At 39.6% G+C, this 17,722-nt stretch overlaps 1 protein-coding gene across 2 annotated transcripts in view; it reads right to left on the bottom strand.

Annotated features, from left to right (window-relative positions):
• The window catches only part of SHROOM3 (shroom family member 3), a 200,128-nt gene that overhangs the window by 156,370 nt on the left and 26,036 nt on the right, over positions 1–17,722 (bottom strand). Inside the window, exon 1 of one of the 2 annotated variants that reach the window (XM_070756913.1) lies at positions 14,224–14,436. The exons of the other annotated variant lie outside the window; for it this stretch is intronic. The gene's annotated coding sequence lies outside the window, so the exon portion shown is untranslated. Of the gene's footprint in view, positions 1–14,223; positions 14,437–17,722 lie in introns of those variants that run through there. 2 annotated transcript variants of the gene reach the window in all.

Below are 17,722 nucleotides of genomic sequence, written 5' to 3'. Positions count from 1 at the left end.
TGTATATATATATATATATATATATATATATATATATATATACCCACTAAAACCCTCATTGTGTATTGGACAAATAAATAAATAAAAATAAATAATAAATAAATAAAATAAAAAACCAGAAACAGCACCATATAAAACGAGAGAAATATCTTATTTCTCTCTTAGCTACCCCAATCTCAAATGTTTCTTATCAAATTTTATGCAGTTATTCATATACATTTAACACATTTACATTTCATAATTGGTCTTATATAGTTCTTTTATAATTCCTCTTCAATTTATTGTTATTATTGTTATTATTATTGTTATTATTATTGTTGTTATTGTTGTTATTGTTGTTATTGTTGTTGTTGTTATTGTTGTTATTGTTGTTGTTGTTGTTATTGTTGTTATTGTTGTTATTGTTGTTATTGTTGTTATTGTTGTTATTGTTGTTATTGTTGTTATTGTTGTTATTGTTGTTATTGTTGTTATTGTTGTTATTGTTGTTATTGTTGTTATTGTTATTTATTAGATTTGTAATAGGTCCGGAGAGGAGCAGCCACCGTGGGTGCCATGGGCCGTGCCTGTGGCGCTTCAGGTCCGGGCTCAATGGAGATGCTGCACCACCGGCCCTGGCCTCTAGCGCTGTGCTTCAACCCGCATGCACCCCATCACCACCGGAGCATTCCGGTAGGGGTGCCAATGGCTGCCCTTTACTGCTGACAGAGTAACCTTTACCTCTACCTTGTATCTACAGCAGCGATGCAGACTTCCGCTTGGCTGTGATTTCCCACTAGAGTAGCAGAGACCTTGCAAAGGGCTCTAATGACCGATGATTGTCAACCCTTGTCAAGTGCCTCCCTCTATAAATATGCTTCTGCCTCAACACGTCGCCATATATTCTGAAAGTCCTTCATTGGAATCACCAATCTGTGGGCTTCTCTAATTAATCAGTACTAAAGGGAAGACCGGGGACCTATTCATCACTTATACCGTGAATCTGAAGTCTTAACACATGTGTTTAGGGTATAGTTGTACTTTAGAACACTGAATCAACCGAACATAAGAAGAGCCACGTTGAATGGGGCCAAAGCCCATCGAGTCCAGCATTAGTTGCCGATCAGTTTCCGGTCACAATTCAAAGTGTTGGTTATGACCTATAAAGCCCTTCATGGCATCGGACCAGAATATCTCAGGGACCGCCTTCTGCCGCACGAATCCCAGCGACCGGTTAGGTCCCACAGAGTGGGTCTTCTCCGGGTCCCGTCGACTAAACAATGTCGTTTGGCGGGACCCAGGGGAAGAGCCTCCTCTGTGGCGGCCCCGGCCCTCTGGAACCAATTCCCCCCAGAGATCAGAATTGCCCCCACCCTCCTTGCCTTTCGTAAACTTCTCAAAACCCACCTCTGCCGCCAGGCATGGGGGAATTGAAATATCTTCCCCAGGCCTATATAATTTATGTATGGTGTGTTGTGTGCATGTTTTTTAAATTATGGGTTTTTAACTTCGTATTATTAGATTTGTATTGTACATTGTTTCTATCACTGCTGTGAACCGCCCCAAGTCTATGGAGAGGGGCGGCATACAAATTAGATAGATAGATAGATAGATAGATAGATAGATAGATAGATAGATAGATAGATAGATAGATAGATAGATAGATAGATAGATAGATAAATTCTGTGTCCCACAGTGGCCCACCAATTGTCCGTGGGGATCTTGAGCGGAAAGAGAAGGCAAAACCCTCCCTTTCCCTTCACCCCCAACAATGGTACCCAAGGGAATCCTGCCTGCCTCAACCAACATAGAGGCGGCACATGTACATCCGTTTCAATAACCACCTATGATACCCTTGGCATCCATGAATCTGTCTAATCCTGCCTTGAAGCTTTCCAGGCTGACAGCAGTCACGACCTCTTCTGGAAGTGAATTCCATAAACCAATGACCCTCTGGATGAAGAAATATTTCCCTTTATTTGTCCCCACTTTCTTACCTATGAGCTTTAGGGAGGGCCCCCTCGTCCTAGTATTGTGTGATAGAGAAAATCGTTTATTTAAAGTATTCAATAAATAGTGCATAAACTTACTACCCACACTGCATTATCCCATGGGGGATGGGGGCAGCAGCCCATTAATGAAAGTATGGTACAAAATGTCAACAAATAAAGACAGAGGGGTTTCTGGCAGATAAATCCTGCTAACTCTGTCATTATTAGATGATTGCAGATTCACGTTTCATGCTAGCTCTGCATTCCATAGCCAGTGGATATCAGCTAGGCAGGGATGTCCAACTTTGGCAACTTGTGGACTTCCACTTCCAGAAGTCTCTAGCCATTATTATTATTATTATTATTATTATTATTATTATTATTATTATTATTATTATTATTATTATAGAAACATAGAAACATAGAAGACTGACGGCAGAAAAAGACCCCATGGTCCATCTAGTCTGCCCTTTTACTATTTCTTGTATTTTATCTTACAATGGATATATGTTTATCCCAGGCATGTTTAAATTCGGTTACTGTGGATTTACCAACCACGTCTGCTGGAAGTTTGTTCCAAGGATCTACTACTCTTTCAGTAAAATAATACTTTCTCATGTTGCCTTTGATCTTTCCCCCAACTAACTTCAGATTGTGTCCCCTTGTTCTTGTGTTCACTTTCCTGTTAAAAACACTTCCCTCCTGAACCCTATTTAACCCTTTAACATATTTAAATGTTTCGATCATGTCCCCCCTTTTCCTTCTGTCTTCCAGACTATACAGATTGAGTTCATTAAGTCTTTCCTGATACGTTTTATACTTCAGACCTTCCACCATTCTTGTAGCCCGTCTTTGGACCCGTTCAATTTTGTCAATATCTTTTTGTAGGTGAGGTCTCCAGAACTGAACACAGTACTCCAAATGTGGTCTCACCAGCGCTCTATATAAGGGGATCACAATCTCCCTCTTCCTGCTTGTTATACCTCTAGCTATGCAGCCAAGCATCCTACTTGCCTTTCCTACCGCCCGTCCACACTGCTCACCCATTTTGAGACTGTCAGAAATCACTACCCCTAAATCCTTCTCTTCTGAAGTTTTTGCTAACACAGAACTGCCAATGCAATACTCAGATTTAGGATTCCTTTTCCCCAAGTGCATTATTTTACATTTGGAAACATTAAACTGCAGTTTCCATTGCTTTGACCATTTATCTAGTAACGCTAAATCATTTACCATATTACAGACCCCTCCAGGAATATCAACCCTATTGCACACTTTAGAGTCATCGGCAAATAGGCAAACCTTCCCTACCAAACCTTCCCCTATGTCACTCACAAACATATTAAAAAGAATAGGACCCAGAACAGACCCTTGTGGCACACCGCTTGTAACCTGTCTCTGCTCAGAATACTCGCCATTAACAATAACTCTCTGATGTCTATGCTTCAGCCAGCTTGAAATCCACTGAACTATCCAGGGATTAAGTCCAATCTTCACTAATTTATCTATCAGCTCTTTATGTGGAACCGTATCAAAGGCTTTGCTGAAGTCCAGATAGGCAATATCCACGGCACCACCTTGATCCAACACCTTTGTGACATAGTCAAAGAACTCAATGAGATTAGTCTGACACGATTTGCCTTCAGTAAAGCCATGCTGATTTGGGTCCAATAAGTTATTGTTTTTTAGATGCTGATTTATCCTCTTTTTGAGTAGAGTCTCCATCATTTTAACTACAACTGATGTCAAGCTAACTGGCCTGTAGTTTCCAGCTTCTTCTCTACTGCCCTTCTTGTGGATAGGCACAACACTGGCCATTCTCCAATCCTCAGGAACATCTCCTGTTAACAGGGATTGGTTAAACAAATCAGTCAGGGGGGTAGCAATGACAGATCTGAGTTCTTTAAGAACTCTGGGATGGATGCCATCTGGACCCATTGCCTTATTTATCTTTAATCTTTCAAGTTCTTCTAAGACATCGGCTTCTAAGATCACTGGAGCTGAATCCGTACAGCTGGAAGCAATGCTATATCCCTCTATAGTATTATTTTGTAAGGTGTCCTTTGAGAAAACTGAACAGAAGTAGCTATTGAAATGGTCAGCGATCTCCTTATTCCCATTAATGCATGTATTATTCCCGGTACTAAGCTTTGTGATGCTGCAGTTTTTCTTCTTCCTATCACTAATATATCTGAAGAAGGTTTTATCCCCCTTCTTTACAGATTTTGCTATTTCTTCCTCTTTTGAGGCTTTAGCAGCATATATTATCTGTTTCGCCTCCTTCTGTCTCATTTTATACACCTCTCTATCAGCTATACTTCCAGACTCTTTATACCTCCTATAGGCAGCCTTTTTTTCATTGACTATAGCCCTTACATCATTGCTAAACCATAGCGGTTTCTTCTTCCTTTTACCTTTAGTTACTTGCTTTACATAAAGTCTTGTGGCTTTTAAGATGGCCTTTTTTAATACAGTCCACTGGGTGCTCGCTCCTGCCATTTTATCCCTCCCCTTTAATTCATTATTTAAATATTCCCCCATTGCATTAAAATTTGTTTTTCTGAAATCCAATACTTTGGTTGCAGTATAGGATTGCTCACAATCAGTTTTTACATCAAACCACAAACATAGATGGTCGCTGCAACCTAAATTTTCTCCCACCTTGACCTCTGAAACCCGATTCCCATTTGTAAAAACTAAATCTAGAATATTCTCCCCTCTAGTTGGTGTCTTAACTAGCTGTGCCATAGCTGCTCCTGTAAAGGCCTCTACTATATTCTTACTTTTGCATGTAAGGGCACTGGGGATATTCCAGTCAACATCAGGCATGTTGAAATCACCCATAACCACAATATCTCCCTTTACTGCCATTAGGGTAATCTCATCCACCATCTTGTTGTCATGTTCCTCAGATTGCCCTGGAGGCCTATAGATCACCCCAATTCTAATGACAGAACCGTCTTTATTTTGCATGCAAATCCAGAGGGTCTCCAGATCTTTACATGTATTTTGAATTAGTATTGTTTTTAGACTTTCTTTAACATAAATGGCTACTCCACCTCCCCTTCTCTCTGTTCTATCCTTCCTATTATTATTATTATTATTATTGTTATTGTTATTGTTATTGTTATTATTATTATTATTATTATTATTATTATTATTATTATTATTTATTAGATTTGTATGCCACCCCTCTCCGCAGACTCGGGGCGGCTCACAATATGTGATAAAGAACAATATGTATTGTTCTTTATGATATGATAAATGATCAATATGATAAAGTGATAAAGAACAATATGTATTGACAAATCTAATAATTTAAAATCTAAAGTAGCAATTGTACATTTAAAAAAATCATGGAACCCCAATATAAAAAACATACATATAGTCATATCATGCACTAAAACTACATAGGCAGGGGGAGATGTCTCAGTCCCCCCACGCTTGATGACAGAGGTGGGTTTTGAAGAGTTTACGAAAGGCAAGGAGGGTAGGGGCAGTTCTAATCTCTGGAGGGAGCTGATTCCAGAGGGTCAGAGCCGCCACAGAGAAGGCTCTTCCCCTGGGTCCCGCCAGATGACATTGTTTAGTCGACGGGACCCGGAGAAGGCCAACTCTGTGGGACCTGACCGGTCGCTGGGATTCGTGCGGCAGAAGGCGGTCTCGCAGGTATCCTGATCCGGTGCCATGAAGGGCTTTATAGATAATAACCAACACTTTGAATTGTGACCGGAAACTGATCAGCAACCAGTGCAGACTGCGGAGTGTTGGAGTAACATGGGCATATTTAGGAAAGCCCATGATTGCTCTCGCAGCTGCATTCTGCACGATCTGAAGTTTCCAAACATTCTTCAAAGGTAGCCCCATGTAGAGAACGTTACAGTAGTCGAGCCTCGAGGTGATGAGGGCATGAGTGACTGTGAGCAACGACTCCCAGTCCAAATAGGGCCGCAACTGGTGCACCAGGAGAACCTGGGCAAACGCCCCCCTCGCCAGAGGTGGAATTGAAGTCCACAGGTTTTAAAATTGCCGAGGTTGGAGACCGCTAAGCTAGGCTATTTCTGAACATGGGTTTAATAATTTTCCAGAAAAAAGGGTAATAATAACCTTTTCCTGGAAATGTCACCAGGTAGCAGGCACAAAGAAGGTATTGTGAACATCACCTGGAGAACTTCCTCCTACTTCGCACCTGCTACAGGTTAGTCATGCAACTTGACTGTTGGCCAATCCCACCTGTGTAAAAATCTACTGAAACTCACCCCACTCCATGTCATGAAGAGTCATTGGTGGTGGTTCTTCTTCCTGCAGGGAGGTGAGATTTGTGGGTTGGAGATGGAGGAGGGGGACACCATCCCTTTCCTTAACTCAGAACTTCTCAATTATTGAGTGCCCAAACCAACTCTTTGATCTGGGCCGCAATGGAATTTTAGTGTTAATATTTATTGTTTTACTTACTATAAACTGCAAGAAAACTATTGGCTGGGGAAGGCTGCTCTACCCACTTAAAATGGTCACCTAACATCAAAAACATCATCAAAAAAGCACAACAAAGAATGTTCTTTCTGCACCAGCTCAGGAAGCTCCAACTGCCCAAGGAGCTGCTGATCCAGTTCTACAGAGGAATCATTGAGTCTGTCATCTGCACCTCTATAACTGTCTGGTTTGGTGCTGCAACCCAACAAGACCGACACAGACTTCAGAGGAGAATCAGAACTGCAGAAAAAACAATTGCTGCCAACCTGCCTTCCATTGAGGACCTGTATACTGCACGAGTCAAAAAGAGGGCGGGGAAAATATTTACTGACCCCTGGACACAAACTGTTTCAACTCCTACCCTCAAAACGTCGCTACAGAGCACTGCACACCAAGACAACTAGACACAAGAACAGTTTTTTTCCGAACGCCATCACTCTACTAAACAAATAGTTCCCTCAACACTGTCAGACTTTCTACTAAATCTGCACTTCTATTCTACTAGTTTTTCTCATAATTCCTATCACTCATTTCCTCCCATGTTGACTGTACGACTGTAACTTGTTGCTTATATTCTAAGATTTTTATTAATATTGCTTCTTCATTGCTTATTTGACCCCTATGACAAATTTAATAAATAATAATAACAATTCCGATGGATTCAAATAGAATAGTTGAGCGTTGGTGGCGCAGAGGTTGGAGTGCAGTACTGCAAGCTACTTCACCACCAGTTCAAATCTCACCACCGGCTCAAGGTTGACTCAGCCTTCCATCCTTCCAAGATGGGTAAAATGAGGACCCAGATTGTTGGGGGCGATATGCTGACTCTGTAAACCACTTAGAGAGGGCTGTAAAGCATTGCGGAATGGTATATAAGTCTAAGTGCTATTGATGTCTAAGTGCCAAGTACCTTTCAGTAGAATTATAACTTAACTCACTGCAGTGATTCACCTAATAACTGTGGCAAGAATTATCATAAAAGGGGCAAAAACTCACTGAACAACTTTCTCACTTAGCAACAGAAATTTTGGCCATGACTCGGGTCACATTCCTGTAATGTACTTTTCCAGAATCAAATGAACCAGAATTACTCTGATCCATCTGATATTCTAGCAGTTATATGATACATTTACACAGAATTTCAAACTCTCCTAATTGCTAGCTATTACAAAAGAAAATAGTGGAAGATGATTATAGTATACATTAGAGCTACTATTACTGTTGTGGTAACTGCCCCAAGGACTGTGGATGTGGGGGAGACATCCACATGCTGCAGGCCTGTTTTGCCCCCAGTGGAATCTGCTGATGAAGGCTCCTCTGACCAAGAAGACATGAGTGACAGGGAGGAGGAGAGTGTGGCAGACAGCTCAGAAAGAGATCAATTATCTAGCTCCTCCTTGGATTCAGAACAAGAGTTAATGATACAGCCACGCATGCGGAGAGTGATGCATAGGCAGCAACAACTGAGAGATTATTATCAAAGAAAATGAGGCCACCTGTGGTTGGGTGGGGCTGTGGTAATTAGTGAGGCTGCTATAAATAGCAGCCTGTGGGTTTGGCCATTGTGGAGGATTATCTGATCTTTGTGTTTTGTGCCTGCTTTGCTGAGTTCGACCTTTGTGTACTGATTTTCCCCCCGCTTTGAAACTAAACCAGAGCAAAGTGTGTGTCACTTTGTGAAAGAAGAAGGACTGTGAATTGCCTCACAGCTGCAAGCTAAGTATCTCAGAACTGATAAGGGACTTGTACAAATTATCAGCTTGTTTGGAGATGAGTGCTCTTTGCTATACAAAAAGAGTGCTTCGTTCATTTGGATTTTCGATATAAAGAACATTGTTTTGACTTTTCAAACGTGTGTGTGTCTGACATTTGTATCTGTGAATTTTCAGGAGGATTCTACCAGAGACCTCGACAGAATAATTACATTACTTTATAGTATATTTTAATAGCTATAGGTACTTTTGGCTTTTAAAATCTCAACAGAAAAATAAAGACTAGCATTGCAATCCTATTGTTTGTACTTATATGCGGGCTTTTTAAGTGAACTTTCTCTGATTTATTATTGAATGTATGCCTACCTTTGTGTTTAGATGAACCCTGAAGGCAGATTGATATAATATCTGTATTTATCTATTAATTATATTTTATTGCCGCCCATTCCATAGAAAGGGACTCTGGGCGGTATACAACAATTGAATAAAACAGGAACTAGATTTTTTGGGGAAAAAACCCATCACTATCAAAAGATTAAAAAGAGATGATTAAAATAAGAATATTATCAAAAGCTTTAACATATACAAAGTGCACAGAGAAAGCAAGAACGCAAATCCCAAGGGAGTCTTCTTAGAGTGTTTAAAACACTCCCAAGCTTAATGGCATCTTGAGATACCTCTGAAAATTCACAAAGTTGAGAAACAAAGTTGAGAATTTTAATTGTTGGGATAGAAAGAAAAGGAAAAAATAAAGATGTACAGTCAAATAAAAATTAGAAAAACAGAGGTTCAGTGTGAAAGAGGAATAAAAAAATAGATACTAGAGTAAGAACAACATATCAAAACAATGTACATTATGTAAATATTAGCTATATAATAGATAATAAGCACAATTAGAATTGTACAACAGGTATGTCTCACAACGTCCAATGCTTTTAAATGTACTTTGTGTTTTGTTTTGTGTGTTTATAAATTTAAAAATAATTCTTTAAAAAAGAGAGATTAATAACTCAAACTGTATACTCTGGAGGACAGAAGGGAAAGGGGGGACATGATCAAAACATTTAAATATGTTAAATGTTTAAATAAGGTTCAGGAGGGAAGTGTTTTTAATAGGAAAGTGAACACAAGGGCACAATCTGAGGTTAGTTGGGGGAAAGATCAGAAGTCATGTGAGAAAATATTATTTGACTGAAAGATTAGTAGAAGCTTGGAACAAACTTCCAGCAGACGTGGTTGGTAAATCCACAGTAACTGAATTAGGGGCGGCATACAAATCTAATAAATAAATAATAAACAAATAAATGTAAACATGCCTGGGATAAACGTAGATCCATCCTAAGATAAAATACAGGAAATAGTAAAAGGGCAGACTAGATGGACCATGAGGTCTTTTTTTGCCGTCAATCTTCTATGTTTCTAACTCCCAGAGTTCATAGCTGGCTGGGGAATTCTGGGAGTTAGTTAGTTAGTTAGTTAGTTAGTTAGTTAGTTAGTTAGTTAGTTAGTTAGTTAGTTAGTTAGCTAGTTAGCTAGTTGGTTGGTTGCTTGGTTGTTTGGTTGCTTGGTTGGCTAGTTCGTTTATTTATTCATTTGTTTATTTGTTTGTTTGTTTGTTTGTTTAATTTATTTGACTTGCCGCCTGTTATTTGTTTGTTTCATTTCCTCAAACTCCCTGAGATCTCCTGATGGTGCCCCATCCAAGTTCTCACTCAGTTCAACCTCCCCCCCCAGCATTTTTGAGACCAGACATCAAAGAGGTTGCTGCCCCCTGTGGAAGATATCTGTAACTACCGTATGGGTTTTAAATCTCTTAAAATCAGTCAGACGAACCACTTCCCTTTTATCACACACGCAAGGTAATTTAATACCATTCTCCTGTTTTAGCAGCGTTATTGATTTGGACGTTCGGTGGTTCCTGGTAAGACATTTTCAGCCGTAACGTCATTTCTGAATAATGGAACGTGACAAAGGCAGCAAAGGCTAGAGTTCCATCCCACGTCTCGCCGAGTAACTACAGTGAAAACTTTATGCCCTTTGCAGGACAATTTGTACTGCAGCTACAATACACGTTGAACTTCCATGTCCCTTTATAATGAAACCAGGATAAAAGAGAAGAGAAAGAAAGTACTGGTTTGGAAAACAAACAAATAATAATAATAATGAAAGTCTACTTTCATGAACCTATTTTGCCTGTGTAAGAAAAATTCCCCAGACCATGGGAATAAAAGCTAAAAAATCTTTATTAACCACATGCTATATATATACATATCATAGAAACATTTATCAAACATAACATATATCAAACATAACATAAAGATCCTAAAGATGCCAGCATGATAATATTGTATCATACCAGGACCAAGAGAAGCCACAGGTATTTTTCCCGTGTACCTCAAAAGGTAAAGTACCTAACAGCTCACATTAGAGAACCATCTTTCAGCTGTGGCGAGGGGGGCGTTCGCCCAGGTTCGCCTGGTGCATCAGTTGCGACCCTATTTGTACCGGGAGTCACTGCTCACAGTCACTCACGCCCTCATCACCTCGAGGCTCGACTACTGTAATGCTCTCTACATGGGTCTACCTTTGAAGAGTGTTCGGAAACTTCAGATCGTGCAGAATGCAGCTGCGAGAGCAATCATGGGCTTCTCTAAATATGCCCGTGTCACACCAACACTCCGCAATCTGCATTGGTTGCCGATCAGTCTCCGGTCACAATTCAAAGTGTTGGTTATGACCTATAAAACCCTTCATGGCACCGGACCAGATTACCTCAGGGACAGCCTTCTGCCACACAAATCCCAGCGACCAGTCAGGTCCCACAGAGTGGGTCTTCTCTGGGTCCCGTCAACGAAACAATGTCGCTTGGTGGGACCCAGGGGAAGAGCCTTCTCTGTGGCAGCCCCGGCCCTCTGGAACCAACTCCCCCCAGAGATTAGAATTGCCCCCCCTCCTTGCCTTTCGTAAGCTACTTAAAACCCACCTCTGCCGCCAGGCATGGGGGAATTAAGATTTCTTCTCCCCGTAGGCCGTTACAATGGTATGCATGGTATGTTTGTATGTGTGTTTGGTTTTCTATATTAAGGGGTTTTAATTTGTTTTTAGTATTGGATTATTATTATATATTGTCTATGATTGCTGTTAGCCGCCCCGAGTTTTCGGAGAGGGGCGGCATATAAATCCGATAAAACTTGAAACTTCAAACTTGAACTTCAAGAATCATCTTATATAGATTTTTCATGTCTGGTTTACACCGCCTTCCTCCTGTCCATATATGGGGTTGTCTTGCATCCAATTTCATCTTAGTTCCTCGGAACTCTGTAGATTAATCCTATTTTTTAGGCCAAGAAACATTCATAAAGGCAGGACAACAACTTGAAGGATTAATCTAGAGAGTTCTGAGGAACTAGGATGAAATTGGATGCAAGACAACTCCAGACATTCTCATGGTCTAGGGAATTTTTCTTACAGCCTGAGATGATTAAATTCTGTTCAAAGATTTCATAACAATAGTAATAACAATAACAATAACAATAACAACAATAACAACAACAATAATAATTTATTGGATTTGTATGCCACCCCTCTCCGTAGACTCGGGGCGGCTAACAACAATGATAAAAACAGCATGTGACAATCCAATAATAAAAGAGCTAAAAACCCTTATTTATAAAAACCAAACATACACACAAACATACCATGCATAACTTGTAATGGCCTAGGGGGAAGGAATATCTCAACTCCCCCATGCCTGGCGGTATAAATGAGTCTTGAGTAGTTTACGAAAGACAGGGAGGGTGGGGGCAATTCTAATCTCCGGGGGGGGGGGAGTTGGTTCCAGAGGGCCGGGGCCGCCACAGAGAAGGCTCTTTCCCTGGGGCCCACCAAACGACATTGTTTAGTCGACGGGACCCGGAGAAGGTCAACTCTGTGGGACCTTATCGGTCGCTGGGACTGTTTGTGTATGTATCATGCGACTGTTTGTGTATGTATCGGTTGAATTGAAGAGTGTAAATATATAAAGTATTTTTTATTATTTTTTATAATATAGAATACCCACGCAACACACAGCATATAACAGTGTTTAGGTGCCTACCACCAGAAAACATCCATACCCCTCCACCAAAGTGGGGGCATATTTTGTATATACCATTTTAACTCAAGAGCAATATATCTACTTACATATTATAAAGTGATTCATATTTATTCTTTATAGCTTAGTCTTGAATTGTATTGACCACAAATCCTCTTACCTTGTCCCATCATCCCATCAGTTCCTGCAGATTGGTTTCATTGGCTGAATTTATCCTTTTATCCATAATCTCAAACTGAATGTAATCTACCATGTACCGATACCAATTTTGTATTGTCCATTTTGTGTTGTATTGTATTGTCCTTCCAGCCTAGGACTATCACTGCTTGAGCACTTTCTATCGCTGCTTCTTTTATCTCTCTAAATTCTCCCATCTCGTTCCTTTTAATTAATGCTGTACCAACATTTCCTTTGTAATTTGTCCATCGTGTGTTTAACATCCTATTAGTGTCCTCTTGCACTTCTTTCCAAAAGTTCTGCACTATCGGACATTCCCAAAACATATGCATAAACACCCCCTTATGTTGAAGAGTGTAAATATTAAAACCAAAAAGCTGCCATAATTAGTTTAATAGCTGTGATTGTATGCAAAAATGGGGAGATAATAAAGTCCCCACTCCTCATACTATATTGCATTCCCATCCAACCAATATTTCCAGATAAGGAAGAAAAATATTTTAAAACAGAACTCAACCCTTTAATCTTTTCTTAGATTATTATTATTATTATTATTATTATTATTATTATTATTATTATTATTATTTATTGGATTTGTATGCCGCCCCTCTCCGCAGACTCGGGGCGCCTAACAGTGGTAAAACAACATGAACAATCCAATTAAAAAAAACAACTAAAAAAACCTTCTTATAAAAAAACAAACATATACACAAGCATACCATGCATAACTTGTAATAGCCTGGGGGGAAAGGATAACTTAACTCCCCCAGGCCTGGCGACAAAGGTGGGTCTTAAGTAATTTGCGAAAGACAAGGAGGGTGGGGGCCGTTCTAATCTCTGGGGGGAGTTGGTTCCAGAGGGCCAGGGCCACCACAGAGAAGGCTCCTAAGAGGCCAGTAAGGGGCGTACATAAGTGCACTGGTGTGCCTTTCGTCCCCTGTCCAATTGTCTTTCCTTTCTCTCACATATCATATATATTTTCTTTCTTTCATATATCCTCTCCTCTAAGTTCACTTTACCCTTATATATATTACTACATGTCTATTTTTCTTCCTATGTATTTGTGTATTGGACAAATGAATAAATAAAATAAATAAAATAAGCAACAACCAAAAAAAAAAAAATCAAGCAATTCAGAAAATGCCTGCCATAACGTTGTTAAAATCAGCAATTGCCTAGATGGGATTAAACCTACTCATTGTTATCTGCTAACTAGCCTCTAGGTTATCCGTATTTAAAAAGTAATTAGCATACCAACAGGTGAAGTTTACTCTACACATGCAAAAGATTCAAGAAGAAGAAAGAAAACACAAATAATCCTAATTTTGAACTTACAAATTAGGCACTTGGCTGACAGGCTCTGAAAACAGCTGATCTGTGGAGGTGTGACCCACAGGCCTAATAACCTGCATATTAAAATTAATATCTGCTACCACTTGTCAAACAGTCTTTAATGCTCTAGGGCTCTCTTTTCCCACCTTTAAGACATGAAATTCACAAAGTCAGGCCAAACTTCCTTCTCTAAGCCAACATTCCAAACAGCTGAGCAAAGTTTGAAAAAGTTTCAAAAGTCTCCATGGGATCAAGGGCTATTGATTGTTTTCCTATTTTCTTCCTGTTCAGTTTGAAACACTTTAAGCCAAAAGTGTCCAACCTTTGCAACTTCAAGACTTCAAATCCCAGAATTCTCTGCTGGCTGGGGGATTCTGGGAGTCGGAAATCCACAAGTCTTAAACATTTAAATAATTGAGCTCCTCTTTTCTCATGACGGCTGATCCATTAATCCAAGATTCCTTACCTTATAAATGCCTCGGCTACATCCTTGCAGGTTTTTAGCAGAGTTCTTGAAAAAGGAGACAGGACTCGGCCGTACTTGTGGTCATTTCAAGCAGGTTTATGACCCCACCACCCAAAAAGGGAGAAAAACTTAGCTGCCCGGCTGCTGCTTCCTAAACAGATCGCAGTCCAAAAAGGCAGGTGGATTTCTGCAGACACTCCGCGCTTGGAGAGCGGCCAAACTGGAGGCTCAGCGTAGCCCAGAGCTCAAATTACTCTTTCTTTTACCTGCCAATTACCAACCAGCCTCCGCTGACCAGGACTGGAGTGGTGGTGATGATGTCAGGGGAGAATTGGAGAAGGGGGGGGCAGGGGAGAAATCAGTGTGAATCACTCCCTGCCCGTGTGTGAAGAGAACTGACTTTGCATCACCGCGAAAGGAAAGATGGCGGGACTTTCCAACAGTAGCTCAACACCCTGCCAAGAATGTCTCTCATAAAAATTACCTCAGAGCAAGGGTGGTTTCAGGATTGGGTTGCTACCGGTACGGATGAGGTACCAGAGTGTTTTTGCTCATGCGCAGGAGACAAAATCTTGTGAGGGGATGTGCGCATGTGAGAGATTTTGGCATTTTTGTGAGATTTCGGCCTTGTTTTCCTTCAAGGGGATGCACGTATGTGTGAGATTTCTACATTTTTTGTGAGATTTCGGCCTCTTATTTCCCACAAGGTGATACACTTATGTGTGAGATTTCCACATTTTTTGTGAGATTTCGGCCTCTTTTTTTGTGCGAGGGGAGGCGCGCATGTGTGAGAGATTTTGAATATTTTTGGTGAGATTTCAGCATTTTTTTTCATGTAAGGGGATGCACGCGTGTGTGTGTATGTGAGAGAGAGACTTCGGCATTTGGAATTTTTGTAATTCCATTATACTCTTTTCCACATCATTATTTTCTCCTGACAAAATATAGTTCAAAATCACTTATTTCCATCTTTATATTTTCTTCTACATTTCCATCTTCATCTTTTCTATTTTATAACTTTATTTCATGTTATTTCAACAAACAATTTATTAGTAATTATATAATACTAGTAAATTGGTTAAACATGCACATTAAATCACATCACCACTAAAAGGAAAGATGGCGGGACTTTCCAACAGCAGCTCAACACCCTGACAAGAATGTACCTCATGAAAATTACCTCAGAGCAGGGCTGGGTTCAGTATTGTGTTGCTACCGGCACCGATGAAGATGGCGCCCTGGTAGCGAAAGTCGCTCTGTGTGTGCATCTTTTATTCTCCTGCATGCGTGAATGTGTCCCAGCATGTTTCTACTTCTGCGCATGGGCAGGAGGCAAAATCTTGTGAGGGGATAAGCGTGTGCATGTGAGATTTTGGAATTTTTAGTGAGATTTCGGCTTTTTTTCACACGAAGGGATGCACACACGTGTGTGAGATTTTGGCATTTTTGTGAGATTTCAGCTTTTTTTCACGCAAGGGGATGCGCGCGGGGGTGTGAGATATCGGCGTTTTTTTGGCAAAATTTTGGCATTTTTTTCATGTGAAGGGATGCGCGTGCCAGGTGAGGTTTCAGCGTTTGGAATTTTCATAATTCCATTATCCTCTTTTCCACATCGTTATTTCCTCCTTGCAAAATATAGTTCAAAATTAACTTATTTCCATCTTTATATTTTCTATTTTATAACTTCATTTCATGTTATTCAATAAACTATTTATGTCTAATTATACAATACTAGTAAATTGATTAAACCTGCACATTAAAATCTAATTGGAAATGTAATTATGTACTTTACATGCAATATTTTTGTCATATTTTGTTTTGATGTCTTGATGTTTTTGGTTTTTTTGTTTTCAAAAAATCCAATAAAAATTATTTTTTTTAAAAAAAGATTTTGCTTCCTGTATAAGCAAACGGATGAGGATGGCGCCCAAGTAGCGAAAGCTGCGCTATGCATGCAGCTTCTATTCTCCTGCGCAAACGAGCATTGTGTGTTTTTGCTTCTGCGCATGTGCAGGGGGAAAAATCTTGTGAGGGGATACACACACGTGTGTGAGATTTCTTCTTTATCCTTCTTTAAATGTTTTGCTTTCCCTGCCTTTTTTCAGAAAACTCTTTTTTTTAATTAATATTTTTATTGATTTTTATAATATAAAACACGCACACAACATATAACATATGCTCAGTGATCCCGCCACCAGACAATCAATCATACCCCACCACCAGTTGGGGGTATTTCTTGTATAAATCATTTACACCCAAGAGTGAAATATTTCTTTACATATTATAGATTCCAACTTGTTTCTTATAGCTTGGTCTCGGATCCTACTCGCCATATATTGTCTTACCTTAGGAACATAGAAACATAGAAGTCTGACGGCAGAAAAAGACCTCATGATCCATCTAGTCTGCCCTTATACTATTTTCTGTATTTTATCTTAGGATGGATCTATGTTTATCCCAGGCATGTTTAAATTCAGTTACTGTGGATTTATCTACCACGTTTGTTGGAAGTTTGTTCCAAGGATCTACTATTTCAGTAAAATAATATTTTCTCGTGTTGCTTTTGATCTTTCCCCCAACTAACTTGAGATTGTGTCCCCTTGTTCTTGTGTTCACTTTCCTATTAAAAACACTTCCCTCCTGGACCTTATTGAACCCTTTAACATATTTAAATGTTTCGATCATGTCCCCCCTTTTCCTTCTGTCCCTTGTCCCATCACCCCATCAGCTGTTGCAAATCAGTTTCATTAATCGAATTCATCCTTTTATCCATAATCTTGAATTGAATGTGGTTCACCATATATCTATACCAATTTTGCATTGTCCATTTTGTCGCGTCTTTCCACCCCAAGAGTATTACCACCTGAGCGCTTTCTATCGCTGCTTGTTTTATTTCTCTGTATTCTCCCATCTCACTACTTTTTACTAATACTGCCATTTCCTTAGTAATCGTCCATCTTATATTTAATATCCTATTAATATCCTCTTTGCACTTTTTGCCAAAGGTTCTGCGCCACTGGGCATTCCCAGAGCATATGCATAAACACTCCTTTATATTATTATTATTATTATTATTATTATTATTATTATTATTATTATTATTATTATTATTATTAATTAGATTTGTATGCCGCCCCTCTCCGAAGACTCGGGGCGGCTCACAACAATAGTAAAAACAGCCATGCCAACAGATACCTTTAACGTTCTGCTGAAAGTGTGCAAGTTGAACGGGTGTTTTTCAGAAAACTCTTAAAGAATAATAAAGAAAAAAAATCAATTTCAGGAGTCCTTCTCCCTCCCTCTCTTTCATTTCAAAAAATTCTCTATCTCTGTCAGTCTCGGCAAGACAGTTTAAGACAGCTGCCAAAGAAGTTGACAATTAAATCTACCGCAACTTTTCCAAACTGGCTTTTAACAAAGTCTAATTTTGTATTTCGGAAGCTTAAAAGTTTCGGATTTAATTTTATTGCATTTTCTGAGCTGCTTGATTTTTTTTTTT

This window comes from Erythrolamprus reginae, chromosome 7, assembly GCF_031021105.1.
Source record: "Erythrolamprus reginae isolate rEryReg1 chromosome 7, rEryReg1.hap1, whole genome shotgun sequence".
Classification (NCBI taxonomy): domain Eukaryota; kingdom Metazoa; phylum Chordata; class Lepidosauria; order Squamata; family Dipsadidae; genus Erythrolamprus; species Erythrolamprus reginae.
Note: the sequence above shows the minus strand (reverse complement) of the source record. Positions and strands in the feature narration are given on the sequence as shown.